Raw genomic sequence first — 20,503 nt, 5'->3', positions numbered from 1 at the left:
TGGGGTCATGTCCGTCTTTCTATTGCTGAGTGAGCTGTTATTCTGTCTTCTTCCCATCTCTTCTTCCAGTGGGTGCTGGTGGGGTCTTTCCGTCTCCACTGATCTCCTTCCTTCCTGAAGCTGAAGCTGGGGATTCTGACACTGAAGCTTAAGCAGAGTTTGGGGCCTGGAAGGGCTGATGTCTTTCCTGAAGCTGGACTCGCTGGGGTTTGGGGCTTGGAAGGGCTCATGTTTTTCCTGTGTGTGCAGGTCTTCTGGATGCCAGGAGTGGCCCCAGAAGATTAAGGGGATGTGTGTTGGCAGGGGTCCATGCCAGAGACCCAATCTCATCTGAAGCTGGACTCACTGGGGTTTGGGGCCTGAAGTTGGACTCGCCGTGTTTTGGGGCTTGGAATGGCTGATGTCTTTCCTGTGTGGGCTGGTCTTCTGGATGCCAGGAACAGCCCTGGAAGATTGAGGAGAAGGGTGTTGGGTGGGGTATCCCTGCCTGAGACCCAATCTCACCTAAAGCTGGACTCGCTGGGGTTTGGGGCTTGGAAGGGCTCTCTTCCTGTGTTTCAAATTGCATGTTGTATTAATATAATCCTGGACACTTTCTACTCCAATAACATCAGTAGTCCTCTGATATATTTTGTTGTGCTACATTGTGCTTATCTTTGTGACCTGAGCATGGTTAGTGCCATTAGCATTGAACACTGCCTGTCTGTCATGTGGCCCATCTGATATGGCTGCCAATGCTCCAGATACACATCAGCTGCCATATGTACCCTTCTTTGTGTCTTATCCCTGTTTTTGAGCCTCCTGGAAGGGAAGGAATATGGTCTCATATTTGATACGCTTGGCCCTTGTTGGTGTCAGTCATTTGATTTCATCACTGCTGCATGGTTGATTATTTTCTTTTTAGTTCTCTTGGGGTCCAGTCTGACCTTAGTGCTTACTATCTTCTGTGGCTCACACAGGATTCCTGAGTCCAAGCTATATGTGACCATCATGTGTACAGTGCTGGTTTTCGTGCTCTTTGGTCTGCCCTATGGCATCTACTGGTTCCTCTTTTCATGGATTGAGGGTTTTGATAACCTTGTGTCTTCCTATTTTTATTCAATAACAATAACAATATTTCTGTCCTGTTTCAACAGCTGCGCCAATCCTACCATTTATTTCCTTGTATTAGGGATGCTGGTTCCAGAGGAGCACTCTAAACCTACTCCTGCAGAGAGCCTTGCAGGACACCTCTGAAGAAGAAGAATGTGGAGAGGGGGCTTCTTCAGGAAGACCTAGAGAAATGAAAACAGTTGGACAACGACTGAGAGCTACTTTGATCAGGCTGAAGTAGCTTTGAGAAATAACTTTGTCCTTATTCGTTTGTGGAAATTCTCATAACCTTGTTTGGTACAAGTGGTTCAATTCTGGACTTGTTATACAAATACAGACTGTAGCATTTCTGTAGCTGTCTCACTCAGAGCTTCATCATCTCCTTTTGGTGGGACTCATTGGACTTCTGGTGTTCATGGGAGCTGTTGACTACCATGACAACTCACTCCTTCAGCAGAAGGGTTAAGAAAGTGCTGTAAAGAGCTCTATTTATTTGGTCACTGAACATGGTAATGGTTAAAACCATGTTACAATTTTAAATATTTCCTTTTTTGAATTCTTTTTTATTATTATTTGTTTTTAAGTTTAAATTTAGATTAGAAACAAGGTTGCTTCACAAGTCAGTTCCAGATCCCTCTCCCTTTCCCTCCTCTCCTCCCATGCCCTCCTCCCAACCCCCCATTATACCCTCATTTCCAATATTTCCTTTTTAAAACAACCTTTCTCTAAAAGTTTGAAGTGTTAAATAAGTACATCTTATAATCCAAGTCTTTATTAAATTTTGTAAGTTTTAGAGAATATATGACTGATTGTCTTTCTCATTTAAATTTCTAACTAAACAAATTATGTTCTCCAGAGAAGTGTGTGATAGTTTGTGTTCTGACAAATAAAGCTTGATTGGAGTCAAAAGTTAGAGCTAGTCAATAGCAGGTCCAAATTAACCATAGAAGTTTGGAGGACTGTAGACAGAGAGGGGGCAGTAAGGTAGAGCTGACAGTAGATCTTGGGCCTTTAGGTGGAAGGACCGAACAGAACAGAGGCAACTAGTGGTTGTTGTCTGCTTCTCTGATGCTTCAGGTTCTCACCCCAATATTTGACTCCCAAATTTTACTAATAAAGATGAATTAGATTAATGTTTCATCTGTTGTCCAACTTTTGGGGCATGAATTCACAAGACAGTCACTTGCCTGTTGATTTGCATACACTGGAACCCACCAGAGATGCATGCAGGATCTGAACCTACTGGAGTCATTGTGCTACCAACTGGCTTTTCCTTCTCATTCCCAAGCACTCTGGGGAGTGTTGTGTAGCAGGAAGCCTGTATGCTGCCATTAACCATGTGACTTACTAGAGGCAATAAATAGATGAGGTAATAAAAGAGCGGTTTACCACACTGCTAATCACACCCACTTTAGTCATGACTAAAGATGTATATGGACGGACGTAAAGACGTATACGTATGTAGGCGGTGAACTACGTCACTAGCCAGGCCCACTTTTGGGCATGGCTAGGGGGCGTTATGGTGGAAGGCATAAAAGATTGAACAGCAGAAGAATTGGTCTCTTTTTCAGATTTCGGCTTCCAGTTCAGCAGTAGAAAACTACTGGGCTCATCTGGGTTACTTGTTTGGTATCTTGTGAATAATTTCTACAATAAATACTTGGTTTTGCTTTCAGTAAGTGTGCCGTTTGTCGTTACAGCATCAGTGTTGGATTTTCCTGTTTCAGCCTCTCTACAGCAGTCTCCACAAGGCCCCAAGCGCCACAGAATCCTGGGTTCCAAATGATGCAAGTATTAGCCCCCACCCCAGCCAGCTCTACCATCAGGCAGCTCCGTGCTCTCACTTTGTGCCCTTTATAAGTGCTGCTTTTGCACATTCCCCCGTGTCTACCTTTCACATTACTGGCTCTTTGGTTCATTTTTCCTGGAGACTGTGGGCTTCTCCTAGACCGCCTCTTCATGCTGATTTAACACTAAGGTATCTGCCTCAACACCTGCCTAGTTAGATAACTGCTGCATACTCTAAATTCACAACAATCCACGATACGTAGCAGCTGACCTCATCCTGGCTGTGCAATGCCTATGCTCTCCTCATAGGTGTGTTGTCCAGCAATAGCTAGTCTTACACTTCACTGCCACCTTCAGAAAATTTGGTGATATAAGTTGGAATTCCTAAAGGTGGATCTTTGTTAAAAAACAAAATAAGAGAACTTTTTCCCATGTTAAAAATAGGAAAAAATATTATAATGGAGGGAGTTGGGTCTCTGTATGTTTGAAAAATGGAACAATTAAATGAGGGGATAATTAACTCATTTGGTATTTACAGAATGTCAATTATAATCATTATCATTTTCTAATACTTGTTTTATCCCTAAAAAGTTGGTTGATATCACTGCCAAATATGAGAAATTGATAAGATACAGTCCTTAGGAAAGCTTACTAAAATAACAATGCAATTCTGACTAATAAATTAAAAGACTTAGAAAAACTTATTAAAACAGGAAATAGAGATATTCATGCACACAGAGGAAATTGAAGGAAAAACCAACCTCACCATTACATTATGAAATTAGTGTAGAACAGATAAAGATCATTAAAAAACCAATCTTAATGTATCCAGTCACCATACAAGGACAACTGCCAAATGACAGATATCTCCAACGCTATGGAAGAGGTCACTGGATTCCTTTGAAAATGGTAGATTTTGTCTCATTCTGCCTTCTCTGGGGTATCATGTATATCTCTCTTAGGGTCTTTCCTGTTTCCCTAATTCTTTGGCTGTGGGATTACAGACTGGCACTCCCCTGATTTATGTCTAAAAATCATATATGAGTGAGTACATACCATGTTTGTCTTTTTGTGACTGGATTACCTCACTCAGGGTAACTTCTTCCAGTGCCATCCATTTGCCTGCAAATTTCAAGATTCTGTTGTGTTTTCCACTGAGTAGTACTCCATTTTGTAAATGTACCACATTTTCTCTAGCAGCGGCAGACACCCACAGCTAAACACTGAACTGAACTCCTGGAACCCAGTGACAGAGAGGGAGGAGTGATGAGCAAAGGGGTTAAGACTGGGCTGGTGAAACCCAGGGAAACAGCTGACCTGAACAATGGGGAGACCTTGGACCCCAGACTGATGGCTGAGAGGCCAGCATAGGACTGATCCAGACCCCCTGAATGTGGGTGTCAGTGGAGACCTAGGCAATCTATGGGGCTTTGGGTAGTAGATCAGTATTAATCATGCCACACAAATGGACTCTGCAGATTCAATGCAATCCCTATCAAAATTCCATCACAATTCTTCAAGTACCTGGAAAGAATATTAATCCACTTTATATGGAAAAACAAAAGGCCCAGGATAGCCAAAACAACCCTATACAATAAAGGAACTTCAGAAGGAATCACCATACCTGATTTCAAGCTGTATTTTAGAGCTATAGTCCTGAAAACAGCTTGATATTGGCACAGAAATAGGCAGGTAGACCAATGGAACTGTATTGAAAACCATGAGATTAATCCTCAAACCTATGAGCACCTGATTTTCGACAAAGAAGCTAAAACTATATAATGAAAAAAAGAAAGGATCTTCAACAAATGGCGCTGGCATATCTGCAGCATTGACTGCAGATAGTTCCATGTCTATTGCTTTGTACATAACTTATGTCCAAATGGATGAAAGGTCTCAACATAAATCCAACCACACTGATACTCTTATAAGAGAAAGTGGGAGATGCTCTTCAACGAGTTGTTACAGGAGACCACTTCCTGATCATAACACCAGTGGCACAGACACTGAGATTGACAATTAACAAATGGGACCTCATGAAACTAAAAAGTTTCTGTAAGGCAAAGGACACAGTCAACAAGACAAAAAGGCAGTCCACAGAATGGGAAAAAATATTCGCTAACCCCACATCTGACAGAGGGCTAATCTCCAAAATATACAAAGACATCAAGAAGCAAATCTCCAAAACACCAGAAGGATCCAATTAAAATGTGGGGTACAGAACTAAACAGAGAATTCCCAATAGAGGAGTTTAAAATGGCAAGAGATACTTAAGAAAGTGTTCAACATCCTTAGCCATCAGGGAAATACAAATCAAAACAAATTTGAGATACCAACTTAGGTCATGGAGGAACAGGAAGGTTGACTGGGGGAGTAAGATAGGGGGAAGAGGGAATCATAGGTTAGAAGACAGATCAGGCACCATTGTGACCTCTAGTGATCTAAAGGGATGACACCAATTGGCAAGCTGAGGAATAGTGTAGAGACCACCCCAAATGCCCATTCCTGATAATGAACTTGATGTCTATAACTATCTTGGAGCCTTCATCCAGTGACTGATGGAAGCAGAGGCAAACACCCACAGTTAAACACTGAACTGAACCCAAGGAATCCAGCAACAGAGAGAGAGGAGCAATGAGCAAATTGGCAAAGAATGGGCTGGCAAAACCAGCAGAGACAGCTGATCCGAACAGGAGAGAGCTCTTGGACCCCAGACTGACAGCTGGGAGGTCAGCATGGGACTGATCCAGACAGACCCCCTGATTGTGAGAGTCAGTGATGAGGCCTGGGCAACCTATGGGGTCCTGAGCAGTGGATCAGTGTTTATCCCTCGAATACTAACAGACCTCGTGTGTCCATAACACAAAGAGGTATGCTTTCTAAGCCTGGACTCTTGGGGATTTCCTGGACCCTACCCTGAGTGAAATGACAGACTCTAGATATCCCCTAGGTGGAAGGAATTGGCAATAGAGTGGGAGGATGTGGGGGATGGTGGGGGTGTCGGAAGAGGGGAGGGAGAGGGAACTGATTTTGACATGTAAAACAAGCTATTTAAAATTAAAATAAAAAAATAAGGAAAAGGAACACACCTTTCATGAACAATAGTTCAACCACAGGCAAGACTGAAAACAGACTCAATGATTCAGGAACAGAAAGCAGCAATTAACTTCATTATGGCATTTTCCCTGAGACAAAAGTGATAATTTCAAGCAAGTATCAAAATACCTATTGTTCTCTAAGCTTCAGTAACTCCCACCAAAACTGCCTACATCGATAGAAGTACCACAATTTCCTCCTGCCAGATATAAAACGAATGACTGCTTTTAGCACAGGAACTTTCCTCAAGCCCCTGAAGGAATGGAGGCCCCTATCTAAATGCATGCCCTGGGAGAAAAGAACTACTTCTGAGGACCAGACACTATACTACAATTTAAGAGCAAATTTCATTCCTCAAGTGCCATTATGCAGCATTTGTGCTGAGCTGTTCCCTAATTGCAGAACTTGGAAACAACCTAGATGCCCCTCAACTGAAGAGTGAATAGAGAAAAGTGATACATATATACAATGGAGTATTATTCTGCAGAAAAAAAGGGAATCTTGATATTCACATGTAAATGAATGGCACTCCAAGAAACCATACTGAGTGAGGTAACATGGAATGTACTCACTCATATATGGATTTTAGACAGGGATCAGGATAGTGCCAGTCTGCATTTCCACTGACGGTAGGGTCTACAAAAGAGGAAAGAACCTAAGAGATATGCATGGTACACCAGAGAAGAGCAATGAGGCAAGATCTTCTGAACAGATAGTGAACACGGCGAGGGGTGGGGAGAGTGGGAGCTGGGAAGAAGAGAGGGGGAGATGAGGAAGGGAGAATAGTTCATGGGGGAACAAGAAGGTTGAGTGGGAGGTAGAATAGGGGGAAGAGAGGATCTTAGGTTAGAAGACAGATCAGGCACCAGTGTGACCTCTAGTGATCTAAAGGGATGACACCAACTGGCAAGCTAAATAATAGTGGAGAAACCACATCGAATGCCCATTCCTTATAATGAAACTGATGTCTGTAACCATCCTGGAGCCTTCATCCAGTGACTGATGGAAGCAGAGGCAAACACCCACAGTTAAACATTAAAGTGAAACCAAGGAACCCAGTGACAGAGAGAGAGGAGCGATGAGCAAATTGGCAAAGAATGGGATGGCAAAACCAGCAGAAACAGCTGATCTGAAGAGGGGAGAGCTCTTGGACAGCAGACCGACAGCTGGGAGGCCAGCATGGGACAGATATAAAATCACCGAATGGGAGAGTCAGTCACGAGGCCTGGGAAACTTATGGTGCCCTGGGCAGTGGATCAGTGTTTATCCTTGCTATACAAACAGACATCGTGTGTCCATAACAAAAAGAGGTATGCTCTCTCAGCCTGGACTCTTAGGGGAGTTCCTGGACCCTGCCCTGAGTGAAATTACAGACTCTAGATATCCCCTATGTGGAAGTAAGTGGCGATAGGGCAGGAGGATTGGGGGAATTGTGGGGAGTTTGGGAGGAGTGGAGGGAGAGGGAACTGGGATTGGCATGTGAAACAAGCTGTTTAAAATTAAAATAAAAAACAATAACACAAACTACATAAACCCTGCAAACTCATGGAAATCGAATAATACACAATTACACTACTCCTGGGTCAAAGAAGAAATAAAAAAATAAAATAAAGACTTCCTGGAATTCAGTGAGAATGAAGACACAACATATCCAAACTAATGGGACACTTTGAAAGCAGTGATAAGAGGAAAGTTCATTGCACTAAGTGCCCACGTGAAGAAACTGGAGAATAGTCACACCTAAGAATTAACAACACAACAGTAAGCCCTAGAACAAATGGAAGCAAATTCACTCCAGAGCAGCAGACACCAAGAAATAATTAATTTGAGGGCTGAAATCAATCAAAAAGAAACTAGGAAAATGATACAAAGAATCAATGTAAAAGAGTTGGTTCTTTGAGAAAATCAACAAGATAGACAAACCTTTATCCAAACTTACCAAAAGGCAGAGTATGAACTTGCAAAGTAACAAAATCAAAAATGAAAAGGGAGACATAACAATGGACAGTGAGCAAATACAGAGATTCATCAGTCATATTTTGAAAAGCTGTACTCCACAATACTTGAAAATTTAAAGGAAATGGACAATTTTCTGGGTAAATATTTCTTACCAAAATTAAATCAAGAACAGATAGGCAATTGAAATAATCCTATAACACCTAAGGTAATAGAAGCAGTCATCAAAATTCTCCCAACCAAAAAATGCCCAGGTCCAGATGGCCTCAGTGCAGAATTCTACTAGAAATTCAAAGAATAGCTTATACCAATTCTTCTCAACATATTCCATGCAATAGAAGAAAAAGGGTCTTTGCCAAACTCTTTTTATGAGGCTTCAATGACATTGATACTCTAGCCACACAAAAACACAACTAAGAAAGAGAACTTCAGACCATTATCCCTCATGAACATTGATGCAAAAATACTCAATAAAATACTAGCAAACTGGATCCAAGAACACATCACAAAAATCATCCATCATGATCAAGTAAGCTTCATTCCATGGATGCAGGGATAGTTCAACATACAAAAATCCATCAATATAATCCACCATATAAACAAACTGAGAAACAAAAATCACATGATCATCACACTAGATGCTGAAAAAAATCCTTTGACAAAATCCAATACCTCTTCATAATAAAGGTCTTAGAGTGATCCAGGATACAGGTACATACATAAACATCACAAAAGCTATATACAGCAAACCCACAGCTAACATCAAACTGAATGGAGAGAAATTCAAGGCAATTCCTCTAAGTTCAGGAACAAGGCAAGGCTGTCCCCTCTCTCCATATCTCTTCAATATTGTACTGGATATTCTAGCTAGAGCAATAAGACAACAAAAGGAGATCAACGGGATACAAATTTGAAAAGAAAAGTAAAACTTTCACTATTTTCAGATGACATGATAGTTTACATAAGTAGCCCCAAAACTCTACCAGGGAACTCTTGCAGCTGATAGCACCTTCAGAATGTGGCAGGCTACAAGATAGACTCAAGAAAATCAGTAGCCCTACTATATACAGACAATAAAAGTGCTCAGAAAGAAATCAGAGAAACATCACCTTTACAATTTCCACATATAACATAAAATACCTGGGGGTAATGCTAACCAAACAAGTGAAAGACCTGTATCGCAAGAACTTTGGTTCTTTAAAGAAAGAAATTAAAGAAGACACCAGGAAATGGAAAGATCTCCCATAGAAGGAACAATGTAGTAAAAATGGCAATCCTGCCAAAAGCAATCTACAGACTCAATGCAATCCCAGTCAAAATCCCAGCACAATTCTTCATAGACCTTGAAAGAAGAATCCTCAACTTTATATGAAAAGAACCAAAAACCCAGGATAGCCAAGAAAACCGTGCTCAACAAAGAAACATCTGGAGGCATCATCATCCCTGACTTTAAGCTCTATTATAGAGTTATAATCCTAAAGGCAGCTTGGTATTGGCACAAAAATAGAGAGGTAGACCAATGGAATCGAAATGAAAACCCTGAGATTAATCCACAAACCTATGAACACCTGATTTTCGACAAAGAAGCTAAAAATTTACAATAGAAAAAAAGAAAGCATCTTCAACAAATGGTGCTGGCATAACTGGATATTGGCATGTAGAACACTGCAGATAGATCCATGTCTACAGCCATGCACAAAACTTAAGTCCAAATGGATCTAAAACCTCAACATATATCCAACCACAATGAACCTGTTAGAAGAGAAAGTGGGAGATGCCCTTGAAGGAATTGGTACAGGGGACTGCTTCCTGAACATAACACCAGTAGCACAAATACTTAGATCGACAATTAATAAATGGGACATCCTGAAACTGAGAAGCTTCTGTAAGGCAAAGGATACAGTCATCAACCCAAAAGGCAGCCCACAGAATGGGAAAAGATATTCAATAACCCCACATCTGACAGAGGGCTGATCTACAAAATATACAAAGAACTCAAGAGGCAAGTCTCCAAAACACCAAAGGATCCAATTAAAAAATGTGGGACTGAACTAAATAGAGAATTCTCAATAGAGGAGGGTAAAATGGCTGAGAGGCACTTGAGAAAGTGCTCAACATCATTACCCACCATGTAAATGGAAATCAAAGCAACTCTGAGATATCATCTTATTCCTGTCAGAATGGCTAAAATCAAAAGCACCAGTGACATTTTGTGCTGGAGAGGATGTGGAGAAAGGGGAACACTCCTCCACTGCTGGTGGGAGTGCCAACTCATACAGCCACTATGGAAATCATTATGGACATTCCTCAGGAAAATGGTACTCACTGTACCACAAGACCCAGCAATTCCACTCTTAGGCATATACCCAAAAGATATCCATTCACACGACAAGAATGTCTGTTCCACTATGGTCATAGTAGCATTTTATGTAATAGCTAGATCCTGGAAGCAACCTAGATGCCTCACAACTGAAGAGTGGATAGAGAAAATATGGTACATTTACACAATGGAGTACTACTCAGCAGAGAAAAACAATGAAATCTTGAATTTTGCAGGCAAATGGATGTTACTAGAGTTAACCTATACACAAAAAGACAAACATGGTATGTACTCACACATATATGAATTTTAGACATGGATCAGAGTAGTGTCAGCCTACAATCCAGTGCCAGTGAGTCTGGGAAAGAAGGAGGTTCCTAGGAGAGATGCATGATACCCAATAGAAGTGGATTGAAGCAAGATCTCCTGAGCTGATTGGGAACATTGGGGGAGGGGAGAGGGAACCAAGAAAAAGAGAGGGGGATAAGAAGACGGGAGAAGAAGGCATGGGGGAGCAGGAAGGTTGAGTCGAGTTTAGAACAGAGGAGAGCAGGATGAGAGATCAAGTCATTATAGGCTTTAGGGTAGAGCTGACATTAGTGAGATCTCCAGAGATCTACAAGGAGAACACCAACTGGCAAACTAAGCAGTAGTGGAGAGACTATATTAATAGCCCCTCCTTGATGATAGGTTTGATGACTACCCTATATGCCATCCTAGAACCTTCATTCAGGGACTGATGAAGCAGAGACAGATACCAACAGCTAAACAATGAACGGAACTTCTGGAACCTAGTAACAGAGTTGGAACAGTGATGAGCAAGGGGTCAAGACCATCCTGGTGAAACCCACAAAAACAGCTGACTGGATAAGGGGGACCTCTTGAATCCCAGACTGATGACTGAGAGGCCAACAGGGGACTGACACATACTTTGTGAATGTAGTGCCCGTGAGAGGCCACATAAATCACTGGGGCCTTAGGTAGTAATTCATTGTTTCCTATGGTATATGAATGATCTTTGGGAGCCCATTCCTAATAGAGGGACGCTCTCTCAGCCTAGACACATGGGAAAGGTCCTAGGTCCAGCCCTGGATGAAATGATAGACTTTGGAGATCCACAAGGAGGGCCTACCTCTCCCTGGGGAATGATAAGGGGATTAGGTGGAGGGCTGGTGGAGATACAAAGGATGAGGGGTGGGAGAGGGAGCTGGGATTGACATATGAAGCATTCATGTTTCTAATTTAAATAAAAACATATATTGAGTGAAAAAAGAAGAACAACAATTTCACAACAGATAGTGTAAATCAGAAATTACAAGGTGAGTGTAGGTTCTCCTGGGGCCCCAAATCCCACACATTGCCCCCTCTTTGGTCTTCCTAGACCTGCTCCTCGAAACAAGTGAACCTGTCAAGATAGGTGTGATGGGAGTCTTGCCACATCACATTTTTGGTTTCCTCACACCTGTCTCACTTTGCTTTTGACCCACCCAGACAGGAAGGAGGTGAGTACTGCCCCACCACACTCTTGGCTCCTCCTCTGCCTACTGAGCTCTGCTTTAGTGTGTAGAATACAAGGAGAAGCCAGACCATCTAGAGTTACAGAAACTGAAGTCTTGGCCAGTTACACCACCAGAATACCAGTGAAGACAGAGAGACCTGCACCCACTTGAAGAAGGAATAGGAAGATGACATTATAAGAGCACACTCAGCAATAGAAAGACCAATATGACTCCACCAGAATCTAGAGACTCCATACCAGCAATACCTGGAAACCACAGTCTAGATGAAGCAGAAGAGAAAGATCTTAAAATTATTTTATAAAGATGATAGAGACCCTCAAAGAGGAAACAAGAAAATCCCTTAAAGAAATAGAAGAAAAAATAAACAAAATACATGAAATGGAATAAAAGATGAACCCAAAAATTCAAGAAATAAACAAATCTCTTAAAAAATCTAAAGAGCCAAGAAAAAGCAACCAAACAAATGAAGGAAACAACTCAGAAAGTTCAAGGCTTGATAGCTGAAATAGGAACAATAAAGAAAACACAGAATGAGGGAGTTCTAGAAGTAGAAAAGCTGGCTAAATGATCAGGAACTACATATGTAAGTATAAGCAATAGAATACAAGAGATGAAAGGGATACTCTCAGGTGTTGAAGACTCACTAGAGGATATACAGTCATTGACCAAAGAAAATCTCAAGTCCAACAAATTCCTAACATAAAATATCCAAGAAATATGGGATACTTTGAAGAAGCCAAACCTAAGAATGATAGGTGTAGAAGAATGTGAAGAAATATATCTCAAAGGCACAGAGAACATATTCAACAAAATCATAGAAGAAAACTACCCTAGCCTAAAGAAGGATGTACAAGAAACTTACAGAACACCAAATAGACTAGACCACAAAAAGAAGTCCCCCTCCACATAAAAATCAAAACACCAAACCTCCAGAATGAAGAGAAAATAATAAGAGAAGCAAAAGAAAAAGGGCAAGTATCATATAAAGGCAGATCTATCAGAATTACACCCAGCTTCTCAAAGGAAACTATGAAAACCAGAAGGGACTGGATAAATTTTCTAAGAACACCAAGAAACATGAATGCCAGCCCAGACTACTGTACCCAGCAAAGCTTTCAAGTACTAGATAGAGAAAACAAGATATTTCATGGCAAAACCAGATTTAAACAATACATATCCACAAATACAGCCATACAGAAAGTACTGGAAGGAAAACTCCAACCCAATGAAGATAACTACACTCACAAAAACATAGGCAATAGATAATTCCACTTTACCAAATACCAAAAGGAAAAGGGGGGAACCATACACAATAGCAACACCACCAATAAACTCGAAACCAACAAGAAACAACAATCAGTGGTCACTAATGCCCCTAATGTCAATAGCCTCAACTAGCCTATAAAAAGACACAGGCTAACAGAATGGAGACAAAGTCAGAATCCATGTTTTTGCTACATACAAGAAATATACCTCAACATCAAAAACAGACTTTACCTCAGAGAAAAGGATTGGGAAAAGATTTTTTAGTTAAACGGACCCAAGAAACAATTTGGTGTAGCATTCCTAATATCCAAAAATTAGACTTCAAACAAGAATCAATCAAAAGAGATGAAGAAGGGAATTTCATATTCATCACTGGAAATGTTCATCAAGATGAAGTCTCAATTCTTGACACCTATGCTCCAAATACGAAGGCACCAACATTTGTAAAGGAACCATTACTAACAATCAAATCACACATAAAACCACACACACATATAGTAGGAGACTTCAGCACTCCACACTCATCACTAGAAAGGAACATCAGACAGAAACTTAACAAAGAAACAAAAGAACCAATAGAAGTTATGACCCAATTGGGATTAACAGACATTCATAGAACATTCCATCCAAACACAAAGGAGTGCACCTTCTTCTCAGCTCCACATGGAACTTTCTCTAAAATCAACCACATACTAAGCAACATAACAAGCCTTCACAGATACAAAGAAATTGGAATAACCCCCTGTATCTTATCAGGCTACAATGCATTAAAGTTATTTAGAATTCAACAAAAAGGAAAATCACAGAAACCCTACAAACTCATGGAAATTGAACAATGCACAATTCCACCATTCCCAAGTCAATGAAGAAATAAAAAAATAAATTAAAAACTTCCTGGAATTTAATGAGAATGAAGAAGCATGTACCCAAACTTATGGGAGTCTTTGAAAGCAGTGCTAAATAGAAAGTTCATAGCACTAAATGCCCACATGAAGAAACTGGAGAATAGTCCCAGTAGAAAACTAACAGCACAACTGAAAGCTCTAGAACAAAAAGAAGGAAACACATCCCAGAGGAGTAGAGACCAGTAAATAATCAAATTGAGGGCTGGAATCAATAACGTAGAAACCAGGAAAACATTACAAAAAACCAGTGAAACAAACAGTTGGATCTTTAAGAAAATCAACAAGATAGACTAATCTTCATACAAACAAATAAAAATGCAGAGAGAGAGAGAGAGCATACTAATAATCAAAATCAGAAATTAAAAGGGGGACAAAACAATGGACACTGAGGAAATGGACATTTTTTTGGATATCATTTACCAAAATTAAATCAAAGCAGTTCAACAATTTAAATAGACCTATATCCCCTAATGAAATATAAGCAGTCATCAAAAGTCTCCCAACCAAACAAACAAACACATCAAACAATCAAATAAAAAAACCCCAGGGGCAGATGGTTTCAGTACAGAATTCTACCACAATTTCAAAAAAGAGCTAATATCAGCACTCCTCAAACTGCTCCACACAATAGAATCAGAAGGGACATTGCCAAACACTTTTTTACAAGGCTACAATTATCTTTGTGGCCACGCCCTACAAAGACACAACCAAGAAATGAACTACAGACCAAAATCCCTCTTGAACATTCATGCAAAAATAGTCAACAAAAGACTTGCAAATCAAATCCAGGAACACACCAGAAAAATCATCTAGTCAAGTAGGCTTCATCCCAGGGATACAGGGATTATCCGGCATACAAAAATACATCCATGTAATCCATAATACAAACAAGTCGAGAAACAAAAGTCACATTATCATCACACTAGAAGCTGAAAAAGCCTTTGACAAAATCACCCCTTCATGATAAAAGTCTTGGAGAGATCAGGAATGACAGGAACATACTTAAACATTATAAAAGGAACATACAGCAAACCAACAGCCAAAATCAAATTAAATGGAGAGAAACTCTACATCATCCCTCTACAATCTGGAACAAGACAATGCTGTCCACTCCATATCTCTTCAATATTACACTTGAAATTCTAGCCAGGGCAATAAGACAACAAAAGTAAATCAAGGGGATACAAACTGTAAAGGAAGAAGTCAAACTTCCACTATTTTCAGATGATATGATAGATTACATAAGTCACCTGAAAAACTATACTTGAGAACTCCTACAGCTGATAAACACCTTCAGTAAAGTGGACGGATACAAAATTAACAAAAAAAATAGTAGCACTAATATATGTACATGATAAATGGGCTGAGAAAAAAATCAGAGAAACATCACCCTTTTCAATTCCCACAAAGAACATTAAATGTCTTGGAGTAACACTAGCCAGACAAGTGAAAGACGTGTACAGTAAGAACTATGAGTCTTTAAAGAAATAAATTAAAGAAGATATCAGAAATGGACAGATCTCCAATGCTCTTGATTAGGTAGGATCAACATAGTAAAAATGGCAATCTTGCCAAAAGCCATCTACAGATTCGATGCAATCCCATATAAATCCCAACACAATTCTTCACAGATGTTGAAAGAACAATAATCAACTTTATATGGAAAAACAAAAAACCAGGATAGCCACAACAACCTACAATAAAGGAAATTCTGGAGACATCACCATCTCTGACTTCAAGACCTATTATAGAGCCATAGTCCTGGTATTGGCACAAAAATAGACAGGTAGACAAATGGAATTGAGCTGAAACCCCCGATATTAAACCACACACCAACCAACTCCTGATTTTGAAAATGAAGCTAAAGTTATACAATGGAGAAAAGAATGCATCTTCAACAAATGGTGCTGGCATAACTAGATTCAGACATGTAAAAGATTACAGAGAGATGTATATCTATCACCATGCACAAAACTTAAATTCAAATGAATCAAAGACCTCAACATGAATCCACTCACAAATGGGTATAGGTGACCACTTCCTGAACATAATACTAGTAGCACAGACATTGAGATCCACAATTAATAAATGGGACCTCCTGAAACTGAGAAGCTTTGTAAGGCAAAGGACACAGTCAACAAGACAAAACAGCATCCCACAGAATGGAAAAAGATATTCACCAGCCCCACATCTGACAGAGGACTGATTTCTAAAATATACAATGAACTCAAGAAGCTAGCTACTAAAACACCAAAAAATCCAATTAAAAAGTGGGGTGCTGAAATAAATAGAGAATTCTCAATAGAGGAATCTAAAATGGCTGAAAGAAACTTAAGAAAATGCTCAACATCCTTAACCATCAGGCAAATGCAAATAAAAACAACTCTGATATTCCATCTTATACCAGCCAGATCCAAAACAGTGTCCTCTTTTGCAAGCTCTCTAGTCTCATCTCCAGCCCTGTAGCAGTCCACTTGTAGGGCCCTTTTGTGCATCTCTGACTTTACTCCTAGAGAGCACTCTGAATCTCCAGGCATACCCAGCTTTCCCCTTTTCTGTGTATCCTCTCAGTTCCCACTTCACAGCCCATCTCGATTGTTCATGTGAGACACCAATACTTAGAAACAGGATACTAAAGGCTACACCTTCCAAGTACTCAGAGTCAACCCACAACTGCCACATTTTAAGATCCATAGAGAGCAAAAGATACTAAGGAATGGAACACTGATCCAACAAAGGCAACATCAACACATAGAATCACTATAATACCAAACCTAGATGCCAAGACACTTACAAAAAAACATAACCATTAACACCACTAGATGGCCAGCCTTCACTCAGGACAAGGGTAGCAAAAATAATTCAGTGACTCCATGGACTTGGCAGGTGTGGCTCCCCATCAGAGAGTTATTTGTCTGTTGGTTCAACATGTTGTATACTATTTGCCACCTGCTGTATACTCCCATGTACCCTCTTTTTCAGGGGGAATAAAGACACCCAAGCACAGATTACATAATGCTTTACTGACATTGATCTTTCTTAATGCTAATGAGAAAGGGCAAACAGCTGCAGATAGACAATGGAATACAGAAAATACTTCTGAACTAAACCAACATGTGTATTTCAAGGTTTTCTATGAAGCAATTCTTTTAAGGTGCAGTTAGATCTCTCAATCACTTCTGGTTCTGTAGGATTATGAGGTATACCAGTTACATGTTTTATGTTATAATATTTGAAAATTGTTCCAATTTACTGGAGACATACGCTTGAGCATTGTCAGTTTTTATTTGTTGCAGGTATACCCATAAAAGCCATCACATCTAACAGGTGTGTGATAACAGAATCAGCCTTTTAAGAGCTGAGGGCAGTAGCCCATTGGAAGCCTGAGAACATATCTTTGCTGTTAACAAGTTGTTTCTTATGAAATTCTGAAGCTTCCAACACACTTCCTATTAATAAGCAACCAGTCTTATCATTACATTGTGAAAGAGGACCTGGCAGACCCTTATGGGATCTGATGTGTGATATATATATATATATATATATATATATATATATATATATATAGGATGTGTTCTGTTTCTGATGGTTTTATGTAATTGTAGAAACAATGATGTTAATTCTGTATCATCAGGAACAAATTCTGTAGTCTTGATGTGTAAGATGACTCTCTCTGCATACTGAGAATCTGTAACTATATTGAGAGGGTCTGTAAAGTCTTTAAGTACCATGAGAATGACATACAACTCTGCTTTTTTTGCAGAGTTATAAGGGCTTTGAACTACTTTACTTATGTTTCCTGATTTATAATCTGTCTTTCTGACTTGTTTGCATCAGTGTAGAATGTAAGAACTACAGAGATAGGCGCTTTTCTTACAATACACGGAAGAATCCAAATTATTTCCTTTATGTATTTGATTCTCTCTGTTTTGGGGCAATATTTACTAATCGTTTCTAAAATGTTACTGCAAGACCTTTGCCAATAATCATTATCCTTCCAAGAGGAGGAAATTTCCTCATTTCTTAAAGGTACAATAACCTCTGCCGGGTCCTTTCTATTTAGTTGACGAGGCCTCAACTTATCTTTTAATATCAAATCAGAGATATTTTCTCTATATGTCTTCAGGTTTTTATTATGTTTATGTAGCAGAAATTCCCATTCTAGTATCATGTCTTCCCTCTTCATTAATATTCCAGAGGGGTATTCTCTAAATGATAAAATATCCAGAATGCAGTCTAGTTTTAAATCCATGCTTCTAGTATCCTTTTTTCTACACATTCTAATTCTTTTTCAGCCTCAGCTAATAATCTTTTTAAGTCCTTGTCTCCATTTAGGGTCATTTTCAGGTGTTTTCAATCATGCCCTTCCACTCCAATAATTGTCTGTAGTTGAGAAATTTCTCCTAGTAGTTTTTGAAGATCATTAAGTGTCTGGTAATGATCTCTCCTGATTTGTACCTTATGTGGTCCAATGTTCTGTAGATATATTTTATAAACCAAGTAATTAATAGAATCTTCTCTTTGTATTTTTTCAGGGGCAATCTATAATCCCCAGAGAGGTAAATGTTCCTTTACTGCATCAAACATCTTTTCCAACGTTACTTTTTTTTAATCATCCAGCAGTAAATCATCCATATAAAATTACAGATTGTTTGTGAATTATTTCCAAAGGTTTTTACACAAAACACTTGTGCTAAGTAGGACTGTTTAACATTCTCTGTGGCAATACCTTCCATTGAAATCTTCTAACTGGTTAAAAATTGTTATAAGTAGGCACTGTGAAGGCAAAATTTTCCCTATCTTTTTCATGTAAAGGTATAAAGAAGAAATAATCTTTTAGATCAATACCTATAATTGGTCACACATTAGGCATCAGAGAAGGTAATATCAGAGGAGGTAATGACATTCTAGGCTATTGAGAGCCCATAGGCTGAATTTACTGATAGCTCTCAAATCAGTAAACATTCTCCAATTACCAGACATCTTTTCAATAACAAAAACAGGAGAATTCCATGTACTGTTGGATTTTTCAATATGTCCAGCATTCAGCTGTTCCTGAACCAGCTGTTATAAAAACTCTAGCTTCTGAGAGGTCATAGGCCATTGCCCTACACAGACAGGTTCATTTTTTAGCCGTTTTAAGGGTAGGGCTTTTGGTTCTTCTGGAGGTGTGGCACTACCATCCTGTTTCTGCCCAGCCTGTATGTTTGGCAACTGCTTACTGTAGTGCCTTACAAAACTTTTTCTACCACTAAGAGCTTGTTTATGATTCATATCTGACACAGGAAGAATGCAAATCTGGGTATTCCATTGTTGCAATAAATCATGACCCCAGAGACTTATGCAATATCTGCAGCATATAGCCTCATTCTTCCTCTTTCTCCTTAGGGTCTTATACAATCAACCCATTTTGTTCTTTGTTTTACTTGAGATGTGGCTCCAATCCCTAACAATTGGACATTCACTTATTGTAGGGGCCATTTTTTAGGCCAAGATTCTTGAGTTATGATAGTAATGTCCAAACATGATTCCAGTAAGATTCCAGCATAATATTATTTATCTGAACTCATAATTTTGGTCTTTTATCATGTATAGAGGTCTGCCAAAGTACACATTTTTTGTTTCTTTCAGTATCAACTGGTTCAGTAACTAATCTTTCATTCATAGTGCTATTAGCCTTTACAATAGGCAATAGACCTTCAAATTGCCCTGGGAGAAACTGTCTTCCACAGTGACTGGGAATTACCAGACCACTTTTGACATGGGGGCCTTTGAGAGACCCCTTGAGTAGTTTCCTGATTGTGAAGAATTACTTTGTCTGTGGTCGAACTACATTCATTGGTCCAGTATCGGCCTTTGCCAAATCTCCTACATAATCCAGAAGGCTGAGATCTTCTGTTTGAGTCATTGCTAGGAGGAGCATTATTTCTAGGAATTGTTTGCCTGAAGTTAATACTCAGATGTCCTATTCTACCACAGTTAAAATATCTGGTTTTATGATGTCTTTTTAAACTTCTGGAGATTGCTTCTCCAACCCAAGTCTGTATCTCCTTACAGTTAGGGTATTTGTTATCTTGGTGCCTTTTAATGCCTTTAGAAATGGTCTCTCCTTCCCAGGTTCCTGTATCTTGACAATTATACTCAATATTTGCTGCATACAAGACTGATTCATCCAATGGTGCTGATCTTATTTTTAATGGCCAAAGTATGTGTTTGCATTGTGGATTTCCATTCACATAAGCTAGAGATCCTATAAGGAATTACTTAGAACCTGAATCTGTTACCTGTAATTCTACTGCTCTGAATAATCTTTGTAATAATTCAGTGAACCTCTCTATAGGACCCTTTATCATTTTGCTATACAGTTCAGTATTTTTCTCCTGGTTCATGTAACTTATTCAAAGCATTCAAATCTGCTGTATGGCATAAAGATAGTGTATGGATGTCAAATTCATCTTGGGTCTGTGGATCAGCATACTCACCCTCACCAAGGATATTAGGTTTGAAAGCCTCAAAACCTTTCTTTAGACCTTGAATTTCAAATGCTTTTGCTTCCTCTG

At 39.5% G+C, this 20,503-nt stretch overlaps 1 pseudogene; it reads left to right on the top strand.

Annotated features, from left to right (window-relative positions):
* The window catches only part of LOC101827307, a 49,708-nt pseudogene extending 48,375 nt beyond the window's left edge, over nt 1-1,333 (top strand).
* The last annotated feature ends 19,170 nt before the right edge of the window (nt 1,334-20,503 follow it).

Source organism: Mesocricetus auratus, unplaced genomic scaffold (assembly GCF_017639785.1).
Source record: "Mesocricetus auratus isolate SY011 unplaced genomic scaffold, BCM_Maur_2.0 Super-Scaffold_100030, whole genome shotgun sequence".
Classification (NCBI taxonomy): Eukaryota; Metazoa; Chordata; class Mammalia; order Rodentia; family Cricetidae; genus Mesocricetus; species Mesocricetus auratus.
The sequence above is the reverse complement of the archived record's forward strand: the minus strand, read 5'-3'. Positions and strand labels throughout refer to the sequence as shown.